This window comes from Cebus imitator, unplaced genomic scaffold (assembly GCF_001604975.1).
Source record: "Cebus imitator isolate Cc_AM_T3 unplaced genomic scaffold, Cebus_imitator-1.0 Scaffold705, whole genome shotgun sequence".
NCBI classification, from domain to species: Eukaryota; Metazoa; Chordata; class Mammalia; order Primates; family Cebidae; genus Cebus; species Cebus imitator.
This window is the reverse complement of record NW_016108020.1, coordinates 253,362-266,408: the sequence shown is the minus strand read 5'-3', so window position 1 is coordinate 266,408 and position 13,047 is coordinate 253,362. Positions and strand designations below refer to the sequence as shown.

General features: G+C 40.9%; 1 pseudogene; it reads left to right on the top strand.

Annotated features, from left to right (window-relative positions):
• The first annotated feature begins 10,557 nt into the window (after nucleotides 1-10,557).
• On the top strand, nucleotides 10,558-12,201 carry LOC108296347 (annotated as a pseudogene).
• The last annotated feature ends 846 nt before the right edge of the window (nucleotides 12,202-13,047 follow it).

Here is a 13,047-nt window from a genome sequence, read left to right as displayed (position 1 = left end):
GTTTGTGTCCTTTGTAGGGACATGGATGAACCTGGAAATCATCATTCTCAGCAAACTGACAGAAGAGCAGAAGATCAAACACTGCATGTTCTCACTTATAGGCGGGTGTTGAACAATGAGAACACATGGACACAGGGAGGGGAGCACTACACACTGGGGTCAGTTGGAGGGAAGTAGGGGAGGGATGGTCGGGGGTGGGGAGCTGGGGAGAGATAGCAAGGGGAGAGATGCCAGATGTAGGTGATGGGGAGGAAGGCGGCAAATCACACTGCCACCTGTGTACCTATGCAACAATCTTGCATGTTCTTCACATGTACCCCAAAACCTAAAATGCAGTAATAAATAAATGGGAAAAAAAAGGGATGATTGTATAAGCAACACTCTAAAGGATCCAAAGCAAATGCAAATTACAAATTTACTAGTTAATTTACTAGGCATTATGGATACATTTGGGGGAAATATAATGTTTGTAATATCCTGTGAAAAACTATTATTGATATTAAAATATAAAAAGAAAATTTTAAAAAAAGAGAGATGGCAAAAATATTCCGTGCAAACTGAAGCCAAAAGCAAGTAGGAGTAACAACACTGATATCAGACAAAACAGACCTTAAATCAAAAACAGTAAAAATAGTCAAAGAAGATTATTATACATTGATAAATGTGTCTATTCAACAAAAGGCTGTAAGAATTCTAAATATATATGCACCCAACACTGGAGCACCCATATTCATAAAACTAATATTATTGGACCTAAAGAAAGAGATAGACAGCAACACAATAATAGTGGAGGTCTTTAATTCCCTACTCACAGCATGGGACAAATCATCTAGACCGAAAATCAACTTCAAATCAAATAAACCTAACAGACATTTGCAGAACTTTCTACCCAACAAGTACAGAATATTCATTATTCTCATCAATAGAACATTCTCCATGATAGTCCATATGTTATACCATAAAACAAATCTCAACAATTTTTTAAAAATCGAATTATATCAAATATCATCTCAGATCACAGTGAAATAAAAGTAGAAATCAATACCAAGAGAAACTCTGCAAACTATACAAATACATGGAAATTAAACCACATGCTCCTGAATGATTATTGGATCAATGAAGAAATTAAGAAAGAAATTGAGAACATTTTTTAAAGCAAATGAAAATGGAAACAGAACATCCCAAAATCTATGAGATATAGCAAAAGCAGTGGTAACATGGAAGTTTATAGCATTAAATGCCTACATCAAAAAAGAGGAAAAATTATAAATCAACAACTTAATATTGCACCTCAAGGAGCTAGAAAAGCAGGAACATACCTAACCTAAAGTTAGCAGAAGAAAAAAATAGCAAACATTACAACAGAACTAAATAAAATAGAGATGAAAAACAATACAAAGGATCAACAAAACAAAAAGTTGGTTCTTCAAAAAGACAAACAGGCCAAGCACAGTAACTCATGCCTGTAATCCCAGCAATTCCAGAGGCCGAAATGGAAGGACTACTTGAGCACAGAAGTTCAAGACCAGCCTGGGCAACAAAGTCAGACTCCCATCACTACAAAAAAAAATTAAAAATTAGCCAGGTGTGGTGGGACCTGTAGTCCCATTTACTCAGGAGGCTGAGGCAGAAAGATTGCTTGAGCCTGGGAGGTTGAGGCTACAGTAAACCATGATTATGCCACTGCACTCTAGCCTGGTTGCAAAGTGAGACACTATCTCAAAATAAATAAATAAACAAAATTGACAAGCTGCTAGTTAGTCTAACCAAGAAAAGAAGAAAGAAAATTCAAATAAATAAAATCAGTTACAACAAAAGAAACACTACAATTAATACCATAGTAATACAAAAGGTCATCACAGACTATTATGAAAAACTATATCCTCACAAACTAAAAAGCCTAGAGAAACTGGATTAATTCTGGGAAACATATAATCTTCCAAATGAACCAAGAAGAGATAGAAAATGTGAACAGTTCAATAATGAGTAGTGAGATTGAGTCAGTAGTTAAAACTCTCCCAAGAAAGAAAATGCCAGGCCAGATGAATTAACAGCTGAATTCTAAAAATAAAAATAAAATAAAAGGAGGGCTAATAACAATCCTCCAAAAACTATTTCAAAACACTTAGGAAGGAATTCTCCATAGGCTGGTGTCACTGTGATGCCAAAACCAGGCAAGAACATACACAAAAGAATAGAACTGCAACCCAATGTCACTAATAAACATAGGTACATAAACTATCAACACAATACTACCAAACTGAATCCAACAGCACATTAAAAAGATAATACACTATCATCAAGTGTGTTTCATACCAAGAATGCATTTTTAGTTCAACACATGCATATCACTAAATGTAATACAACACATGAACAGAATCAAGGACAAAAACCACATGATCATCTCAACAAATGTGGAAAAAGCATTTGGTAAAAATTTAGCATCACTTCATGATTTTAAAAAAAAACTCTCAACAAACTAGGCCATACATGACAAATCCATAGCCAACATCATATCAAACTGGGAAATGTTAAAAGTATTTCCTCAGAGAACTGCAACAAGAACGTCCAATTCACCACTTCTATTCAACATAGTACTGGAAGTGCTAGCCAATGAAATCAGGCAAGTGAAGGAAATAAAAGGTGTGCTACATGGAAAAGAGGATGTGAAATTATTTCTATCCATTGATGAGATTAATGATTTATATTTAGAAAACCCTAAAGACTCTGAAAAAAAAAAAAAACTCTTAGATTTGACATATCCCTTCAGTGAAGTTTCAGGATGCAAAATCAATGTGCAAAAATCAGTAGCATTTCTATACACTAATAGTGATCAACCTGCTAAACAAATCAAAGAGGCAATATCACTTACTAAAGCTACAAAAAAAAATGGGAATATATTTAATCAAGGAGTTGAAAGAGCTCTATAGTAAAAACTATAAAACACTGATAAAAGAAATTATAGATGAAATATACAAGTGGAAAAACATTCATTTTTATGGATCAGAAGAATTACTACTGTAAAAATGAGCATGCTCCCCAAAGCAATCTACAGTTTCAATGCAATCCCTATAAAAACAAATGTCATTTTTCAAAGAATTAGGAAAAACAATCCTGAAATTCATAGGAACCAGAAAAGAACCCAAATAGCCAAAACAATACTAATAAAAAAAAAAATAGCTACAGGCATTCCATTGCCTGACTTCAAATTGCACTTCAAAGCCAGAGTAACCATAACAGCATCATGCTAATATAAAAATAGATGCATAGATCAGTGGAACAGAATAGAAAACCAAGAAATAAAGTCACATACATAGAGCCAACTGATCTTTGATCAGTTGAAAAGAACATACACTGAGGAAAGGACACCACTTTTCAATAAATGGCGTTGGGAAAATTTGGTCACCATATGCAGAAGAATAAAACTGGACCCCTATTTCTCACCATGTACAAAAGCCAACTCAAGATGGATTAAAGACTCAAATGTAAGACCTGAAAATATAAAAATACTAGAAGAAAACCTAGGAAAAACTCTTTTGGACATTGGTCTAGGCAAAAATAAATAAATATATATATATATATACACACACACATATGACTAAGACCTCAGAAGGACAAGCAGCAAAAACAAAAATAAATAAATGAAACTTAAACTGAAAATATTCTGCACAGCAAAAGAAACAATAAACAGTTAAGAGACAACACACAGAATCACAAAAAATATTTGCAAACTATGCATCCAACAGGGGACTGATATCCATAATTTACAAGGGACTCAGCTTATCAACAAAATAAAAGTAACCCCATTAAAAAGTGAACACAGGACATGAATAGATATTTTTCAAAATAAGACATACAAATGACCAACAACCATATGAAAAAATGTTCAACATCACTAATTATTAGAAAAATGCTAACTGAAACCACAACGAGAAATATAGGACTTAGAATGGCTCTTAGTAAAATTACAAAAAAAAAGGAGGATTTGAAGAAAGAAAATGCCAATATACTGTTGGTGGGAATGTAAATTAGTACAGCCTCTATGAAAAACAATATAAAGATTCTCAAAGAACTAAAAATAGGATTTCCAATCAATCCAGCAATCCCATTACTGGGCATTTACCCAAAGGAAAAGAAATAATTATATCTAAAAGATACCAGTATCCATATATTTATAACAGCACTATTCACAATAGCAAAGACATGGAATCAAATTAAATATCCATCAATGGATGACTGGATAAAAAAATGCGGTATATGTACACAATGGAATACTATTCGGCCTTAAAAAATAATGAAACAATATCTTTGTCAGTAATATGGATGGAACTGAAACGTATTACCTTAAGTAAACCACTCAAACACAGAAAGACAACAATCACATGTTCTCACTTATAAGTGGGAGCTAAACAATACGTACATGTGAATATAGAATGTGGGATAAGACAATGGAGACTCAAGGACAAGGGGATTTGAGGGGGTGAAGGATGGAAAATTACTTAATAGGTACAATGTACATTATTTGGATAATGGATACTATAAATGCCCTGACATCACCACTACAGAATCTATACATGTAACAAAATTACACTTATACTCCATAAATTTATATAAGCAAAAATTAGTACTATAATAATTTTTATATTAGAGTTTTACTGTAGTTTTTAAGTAACCGAGTTTTACTGTAGCTTTTAATTAATATTTTGTAGGTTATTTATGGATTTATAACTTATAAACCGCTAAATATCAATCAATAATTAAAGGAGATACTAAGCCTTTTATTACTAAGCCATTTAAGGAGTTATTCCATTTTTATTAACTATTTATATATTATTTTAGTCCACAGAGATAACATACTATTCATTTTGACTTAAATTTTTTTAAGATTTAAAGTTATTTTGCTTTAGTGCATGAACAGTACAATATTTTGTTGAATACTTAATGAACTCATGTTTCAAGAATCGAAACATAGAATGAGTATTTGGTGCACAGTCTTTCTCCACCTCTCTGTCCAGTCACCCATTTTCCCTTTCTGGAAGCAGACAATGTTATTAGTCACCTGTGTATCTTCCTACAAACATATTAGAAAATGCATACATATATATGTTTTTATACATTCACTCTTTATAAGTTTTTCAGAAAAATGATTGAAGACTGTAAATGTTTCCCCAATTTGTACATGTGTGTTCAATTAACAGTATGTCTTTTTACATGTTTTAACTTTTATTTTAGGTTCAGGGGTACATGTGTTGGTTTGCTATATAGGTAAACTACTGACTCAGAGGCTTAGTGTACAAACTATTTCATCATCTGGGTACTAAACATAGTACCCAACAGGTTTTTTTTTTTTTTCCTGAACCTCTTTCTCCTCATTTCTACAATGGTAGAAAGCACTGTGGCAGAAAGTTTATACACCAGCAGTGTATAAACATTCCCTTTTCTCTGTAACCTCACCAGCATCTGTTATTTTTTGTCTTTTTAATAATAGCCATTCAAACTGGTGTGAGATGGTATCTCATTGTTGTGGTTTTGAATTACATTTCTTTAATGGTTAGTGATATTGAGCATTTTTTCATATTATTCTTGGCCACATGTATGTCTTCTTTTGAATGGTGTCTGTTCATGTCCTTTGCTTGTATTTTGCTTGAATGTTTCAATTCCTTGTAGGTTCTGAAAATTAGACCTTTGTCAGATGTATAATTTACAAGTATTTTCTCCCATTCTACAGGCTGCATGTTGACTCTGTTGATAGTTTCTTTCACTGTGCAGAGCTCTGGAGTTTAATTAAGTCCAATTTGTCAATTTTTGCTTTGGTTGCAATTGCTTTTGGCATTTCCATCATGAAATCTTTGCCAGTTTCTATGTCCAGAATGGTATTTCTTAGGTTATATTACAGGGGTTTTATAGTTTTTAGTATTATATTTAGGTCCTTAATTCATCTTGAATTGATTTTTGTATATGGTGTAAGAAAGGCGTCCAGTTTCAATCTTCTGCATTGAGAAGGTTGGCTCTGTGTCCCCTCCCATAATCCCATCTTAAATTGAAATCTCCACGTGTGAAGGGAGGGACCTGTAATCCACATGTATCAAGGGAGGGAGGTGATTGGATCATGGGGAAAGTTTCCCCCATGCTGTTTTCATGATACTTAGTGAGTTCTCATGAGATCTGATGTGTTAAATTCAGGTCTGGAATCTCTTTGTTAACTTTCTGCTCAATCATCTGTCTAATACTGTCAGTAAGGTGTTGAGGTCTCCCACTATTATTGTGTGTAAATCTAGGTCTCTTTGTAGGTCTCTAAGAATTTGCTTTATAAATCTGGGTGCACCTGCATTGGGTGCTAACAGATTTAGGATATTTAGGTCTTCTTGTTGGATTGAACCCTTTACCATTATGTAATGCCCTTGTCTTTTTTATCTTTGTTGCTTTAAAGTCTGTTTTGTCTGATATTAGGATTGCAACCCCTGCTTTTTTTTTCTGTTTTCCATTTGCTTATATATTTATCTCCATTCCTCTATGTTTGGACCTATGGGTGTCTTTCCATGTGAAATGGGTTTCATGAAGACAGCATACTATTGGATCTTGCTTCTTTATCCAGTTTGCCACTCTATGACTTTTAACTGAGACACTTAGCCTATTTACATTTAAGGTTAGTATTGATATGTGTGAATTTGATCTTGTCATTGTGTCACTAGCTGGTTATTATGCATACTTGTTTGTGTGGTTGCTACACTAGTCTATGTACTTAAGTGTGTTTTTGTAGTGGCTGATACTGGTCTTTCCTTTCCATATTTAGTACTTCTTTCAGGAGCTCTTGTAAGGCAGGCCTGGTGGTAGGTAACAAATTGCCTTCAAATTTGCTTCTCTGTAAAGGATTTTATTTCTCCTTTGCTTATGAAGTTTAGTTTGGCCAGATATGAAATTATTGGTTGGAATTTCTTCTCTTCAAAAATGTTGAATATAGGCCCCCAATACCTTCTGGCCTGTAGGGTTTCTGCTGAGAGGTCCATTGTTAGTCATGGGTTTCTCCTGTTAGGTGACATGTCCTCTTTCTCTAGCTGCCTTTAACATTTTTTCTTTCATTCAACCTTGAGGATGATTATGTGTCTTGGAGATGGTCTTCTTGTGAAGAATTTTGTGAGAGTTCTCTGCATTTCCTGAATTTGAATGTTGGCATCTCTAGCTAGGCTAAGGAAGTTCTCATAAATGATATTCTGAAATGTTTTCCAAGTTCTTCCCTTTCTCCCCATCTTTTTCTGGGACATCAATGAGTTATAGATTTGTTCTTTTTACATAATCTTACAATTCTCAGGGGCTTTGTTCATTCATTTTTATTCCTTTTTCTTTATCCTTGTCTGACTATCATATTTCAGAAAGCCAGGGTTCAAGTTCTGAAATTCTTTTCAGCTTGGTCTATTCTGCTGTTAATACTTGCAATTGCATTATAAAATTCTTGTAGTGCCTTTTTCAGTTCTATCAGGTCAGCTACATTATTTCTATATTGGCAATTTTGTCTGTCAGCTCCTGCATCATTTTATTGTGATTCTTAGCTTCCTTGGATTGGGTATCAATGTTTTCCTGAAGCTCACTGCTCTTCATTCCTATCCATATTCTGAATTCTATTTCTGTCATTTCAGCCATCTCAGCCTGGTTAAAAGCCCTTGCTGGAGAATAACTGTGGTTGTTTGAAGGAAAGAATGCACTCTGGCTTTTTGATTTGCCAGAGTTCTTGTGCTGTTTCTTTCCCATTTGTGTGAGTTAATGTTCCTTCAATCTGTGAAGTTTCTGTCCTTTGGATAGATTGTTTTGATTTTTTTCTTCTTTGATGTCCTTGGAGATTTGATAAAGATATAAGGTGGGTTTAATTGACTGGCTTCAATACTAGTTCTCTCCTGGGTCTTGGAGGAACCCCTCCAATTGNTTCTTTTCTTGAGAGCTCTGGTCCACAGTGCTCCCTCAGGCTGGGGATAAAGTTGGCCAAATTATGTCCTTGCCAGGTTGCCCCTAATCTGCCATTTATGTGCTTCCTGGGGAAACATATGGTTATCTCCACCCACAGAGTTCAGGTGGATGTGGAACTGCTGGGTTGGAAACTCTAGTGGGTGTGGCCCATCTGGCTATGGGAATGGGTGGGGGTGGGATTGCCAGTCTTGTTGTTTAGGGGTTTCCAGGGCAATAGGAGGCTATGCCCCTAGGCACATTCAGGCAGATGTAAAACAGTTGGACTGGAAGCTCCAGCAGGTGTTGCCCACCTAGCTATTAGTGATGGGAGTGAGTAGGTTGATGAATCCTACCACTGGGACAACAGGAGGCTACACTCTCCAGCTGAGTTCACACAGAAGTGGGGCTATTGGGTCAAAAGCTTTATCAAGTGTTGCCCACCAGGCTACCAGTGGTGAGGGCAAGTGGAGACTCATTCTTTATCATCCAAGTGTTTCTTGGAACATCAGGAAGCTGTGCCTCTAGTCAAGCTCACACAGAAGCAAGGCCACTGGGATAGAAGCTGTAGGTGTTGCCTGCCTGGATACCAGTGGTGGGGGCAAGCGGGCTCCCATGCTGTGCTGTCTGACTGTTTCCTGTGACAACAAGAAGCTGTACCCTCCAGCTGAGTTTACTACAAAAAAATGCCTACTGTTCTGGAAGCTCTAGAAGGTTTTGCCCACCTGGCCACCAGTGGCAGGAACAGGTGGGTGTCTCAGGCTCTGCCATCCAAGTGTTTCCCTTTACAAGAAGAAGCTGAACTCTCCAGCTGGGTTTATGCAAAAGCAAGGCTGCTAGGCCAGAGGCTCTAACAGGTGTCATCCTGGTGGCTACTAGTGGCAGGTGTGGGTTGGGTCATTTGCTCCATCATTGGGTGTTTCCTGTGACAACAGGAAAGTGTTCCCTCCAGCTGAGTGCACATAAAATTAGGACCACTGGGCTGGAGGCTCTAGCAGTTGTTGTCCATATGGCTACCAACAGCAGGGGAGGGTGAGGTCTCATGCTATGCCATTGGGGTATTTCCTGTGACCACAGGAGCTATGCCCTCCAGCTAAGTTCACGAAAAGGCAACGCTGTTGGGACAGAAGCTTTAGCAAGTGTTGCCCAGCTCCTACCAGTGGCAGGGTGGGTGGGGGTCTCATGCTCTGCCATTAGGGTGTTGCCTGTGAAAATAGAAAGCTGCAACGTCCAGCTTAGTTCACACAAAAGTGGGAGCACTGAACTGGAGGCTCCAGCAAGCATCGCCCAGCTGGATACCAGTGGCAGAGATGGGAGAGGTGGCCAGATGAGTTCAGGCCAAAGCAGGACTGCTGGGCTAAAAGCTGGTGCTGAGCCCTGGCCAGCAAGCAGTGGTGGACAACATGGCACTGCACCTGTGACCTCTATTTGGAGAGGTGGCAGCACTGCTGGTCTTCTCCAGGGCCCAGGGCTTGTGAAAGTCCCACTGGACTCAGGAGTTGCCCCTACAAAATGTCCAGGTGTCTCTCTGCCTCGGTCTAGAAGCATGGTGGGGGTTGCGGGGAAGGCCAGGGTGGTTCTCCCATTCCAGTCTTACACAGGTGCCTGTGGACAATGTGAATCCCCCTGGAGGCTCTCATTCATTCACCCTTTCCTGTGTTGAAGAGGTTCTCCTGGCTCTGTGCTGAGCCCAGACAGGCTGATGCCCAGCTTTGCTCCTCTCTGTTCACTGCGTTTCTCTGATGCCCTGATGGATCCCGCTTTGGTTTCTGAGATAATAGGCCTGCAGGGTCTATTTTCAGTAGCCCTTTCATTTTCTCTCTGTGTGAGTGGTGAACATAAGCTCCTTCTAGTCCACTGTTTAGCCCTGCCACCCCAAATGTTTTCATTAGTAAAGAAACATTATTTATGCTTCAGCTAGTTAAAATTTAATCAGCCTTAGTTTAAGATTCAATTTATATATTTTGACTCTCCTGTTCAATGGCTAAATTATTTTTAGGTTAAAAAATCTCTCAATTCATATTCTCTGTGTCTTTTAGAGAAATAGTCCCAAACTAAGGCTAAATCCAATTTCTTTGTGTAGGTGGTTTCTGTAGCCCAGCAGGAGAGATGAGCCTTCATCTACATATAATACCCCTCTCTCCCTGCTTTTCACAGTAATTTTACAGATAAATGGCTCTGGAGGCTTAAAAAACAGCATTGGGGTATAGAAGTACCCACAGTAGCATTTTGTGATACCTGGTTGACACCTCTACCCTAATCCCATGATGACTCTGGGACTCTTCCAGAAAGGACCCACTAGTCCCAAATACTTTCCAATCCATTTTGGACTGCCTCCCTACCAAACACTCTATACATATATATAAGTTATTACCTACCCAGAAAGAATATTTAGTTTTTCCAGAAGATGACATAGACAAGAATATTCTTCCATGAACTTAGAAATTATATGTTTCCATGAGTATAGGGGAAGATGGAACTCATTACAACTTAAGCACTTTTTGTAGCCATTTATTTTATAACCTCAGTTAAGCCGGCAGTTTTTTTGAACAGTTATTTTATTATTTAATGTATTAGTCTTCATATGCAAAATATGCTAAAACCAGACATGCACAGCCCAATATGTACAGTAAGTCAATTATTTAAAAGTAGTTGCAGTCTCAAGAGCCTACAAAAAAATGATCACAACAATTCATAAGATACAGTTGTCTTTAAGAGCACATTTACATTATCATGAAGTGAAACAAACTGATATGTGAAAATTGACGATGAATTCAGAAAATAAAATAATGCTGTCAAGTAAGTAAGATCCCAGTCGGAGGCCTCTGGCCCAGGACAGATACCGCCACAGCCTTCCTGATGCACCTGCTGGTCTGCATCTTTGGAATGGGCTCCTGGGTGACCATCAGTGGGCTCTGGGTAGAGCTGCCCCTGCTGGTGATGGAACTGTCCGAGGGCTAGTACCTGCCCTCCTACCTCACAGTGGTCATCCAGCTGGCCAACATTGGGCCCCTCCTGGTCACCCTGCTCCATAACTTCCAGCCCAGCTGCCTTTACAAAGTGCCCATCATCTTTACCCTGCTGGGTATGGGAACTGTCACCTGCATCATCTTTGCCTTCCTCTGGAATATGACCTCCTGGGTGCTGGACAGCCACCACAGCATCGCCTTCTTGGTCCTCACCTTCTTCCTGGCCCTGGTGGACTGCGCCTCTTCGGTCACCTTCCTCCTCTTCATAAGCCAGCTGCCCACCTAATATCTGACTTCCTTCTTTGTGGATAAAAGACTCAGTGGCCTCTTGCCTGCTCTGGTGGCTCTTACCCAGGGCTCAGGTCTCACTACCTGCGTCAATGTCACTGAGACATCAGACAGCATACCAAGCCCTGTGCCCACAGGGGAGACTGACATCGCACAGGGAATTCCCAGAGCTTTGGAGTCTGCCCTCCCCAGAACAGCAGCACCCCTATCCCACCTGGGGAGCCGCTACCTCCCCACCCACTTCTCACCCCTGGTCTTCTTCCTCCTACTGTCCTTCATGATGGCCTGCTGCCTCGTGGTGTTCTTTGTCCTCCAGTGTCAACCCTGGTGCTGGTAGGCCTCCATGGAAGACCTCCTCAACGACCAGGTCACCTTCCACTCGATCCGGCCGCAGGAAGAGAATGACTTGGTCCCTTCAGGCACAGTGGACAGCAGCCAGGGCCCGAGGCATCTAGATGAGAAAGCAGCCCCTGCTTCCCAGCCCACCTGACCTTCATCTATACCCTGGTGGTCTTTGTCTACACGCTCACCAATGGCGTGCAATGGCGTGCTGCCCTCTGTGCAAACCTACTCCTGCCTGTCCTATGGGCCGGTTGCCTACCACCTGGCCACCATCCTAAGCATTGTGGCCAACACTCTTGCCTCCTTGCTCTCCATGTTCCTGCCTAACCGGTCTCTGCTGTTCCTGGGGGTCCTCTCCCTGCTCAAGGCCTGTTTTGGGGGCTACAACATGGCCATGGCGGTGATGAGCCCCTGCCCCCCTCCTGCAGGGCCACTGTGGGGGGAAGTCCTCATCGTGGCCTCATGGGTGCTGTTCAGCAGCTGCCTTAGCTACTTAAAGGTGATGCTGGGCATGATCCAGCGCAACCGCAGCCACAGAGCTCTGTTGTGGTGCGGGCCCACAGTGCAGCTGGGCTCGCTGCTCAGAGTACTGCTCACATTCCCTCTGGTAAACATGCTGTGGCTCTTCTCTTCCGCTGACTTCCACACCCTGCGCTGTCCCGCCTAGGGAGGCCACCAACCCCTCCCCCATTGCCAACAGCCAGAAACGGGTCGGGTCCAGAGAGGCAAGGTCACAGAGCAAGCAGCAGGAGCAGAGAGGCAGAGCCTGAGTACTTGAACCAAGAACGCAAGTGCCCACTAGGGGCTGTGGGGAAGGTCACAGGCCTCCCATGGAACCCGGAAATGTAAGGCATAGCTCTATGCCTAACTCTGTGTCACAGTACCCGTGACTACAGGTTCAGATCTCCTTTGCTTTGACTCTCAAGAGAGGACTGATTTGCAGCAGCATTTAGCTGGACGCAGGCCCAAGGGTGTTAGAAGAGAAACAGCTGGGAGGGCAAAGCTGTCCCTTCCGGCTGTGTGACCTTGTGGAAGTCACTTGGCTTCTCTGTGCCTGTTTCCTCATCCATGCAATGTGGATTATAGTAAGTACCAACTACCTCACAGGCATGGCACCGAGACAACAGGAAGCAGCAGCCAGCAAAAAGCAAGCCCTCCTGGGCCATCTGCTGCTGATGTGACAGTCCATGGTAGTAACAAGAGTGGCAGTCAACACAACCTAGACATGGCCAGAAGGGTTGATACAGGCCCCTGCCCTCTCTCCTTTGCCCCGAAGTCTCACAGAGGGGCTTCTGCAAGACAGGTGGCTAACGGTCGAATCTTGAGCATCTGGGCTCTAGGATTCCCAGCAGGGACGATGTGGTACCCCCACACCCCTTCCTGTCATCCTTCCTGGCCCATGAAGCCCTGCTCGTTGAAGAGTAATTACCCTCCCGGAGGCAGGGAAAGATGATTTGCTGGTGGGGCTAGGGAAGGCCCACCCCTGAGCCTCTGAAAATGAACTCCCCCACCA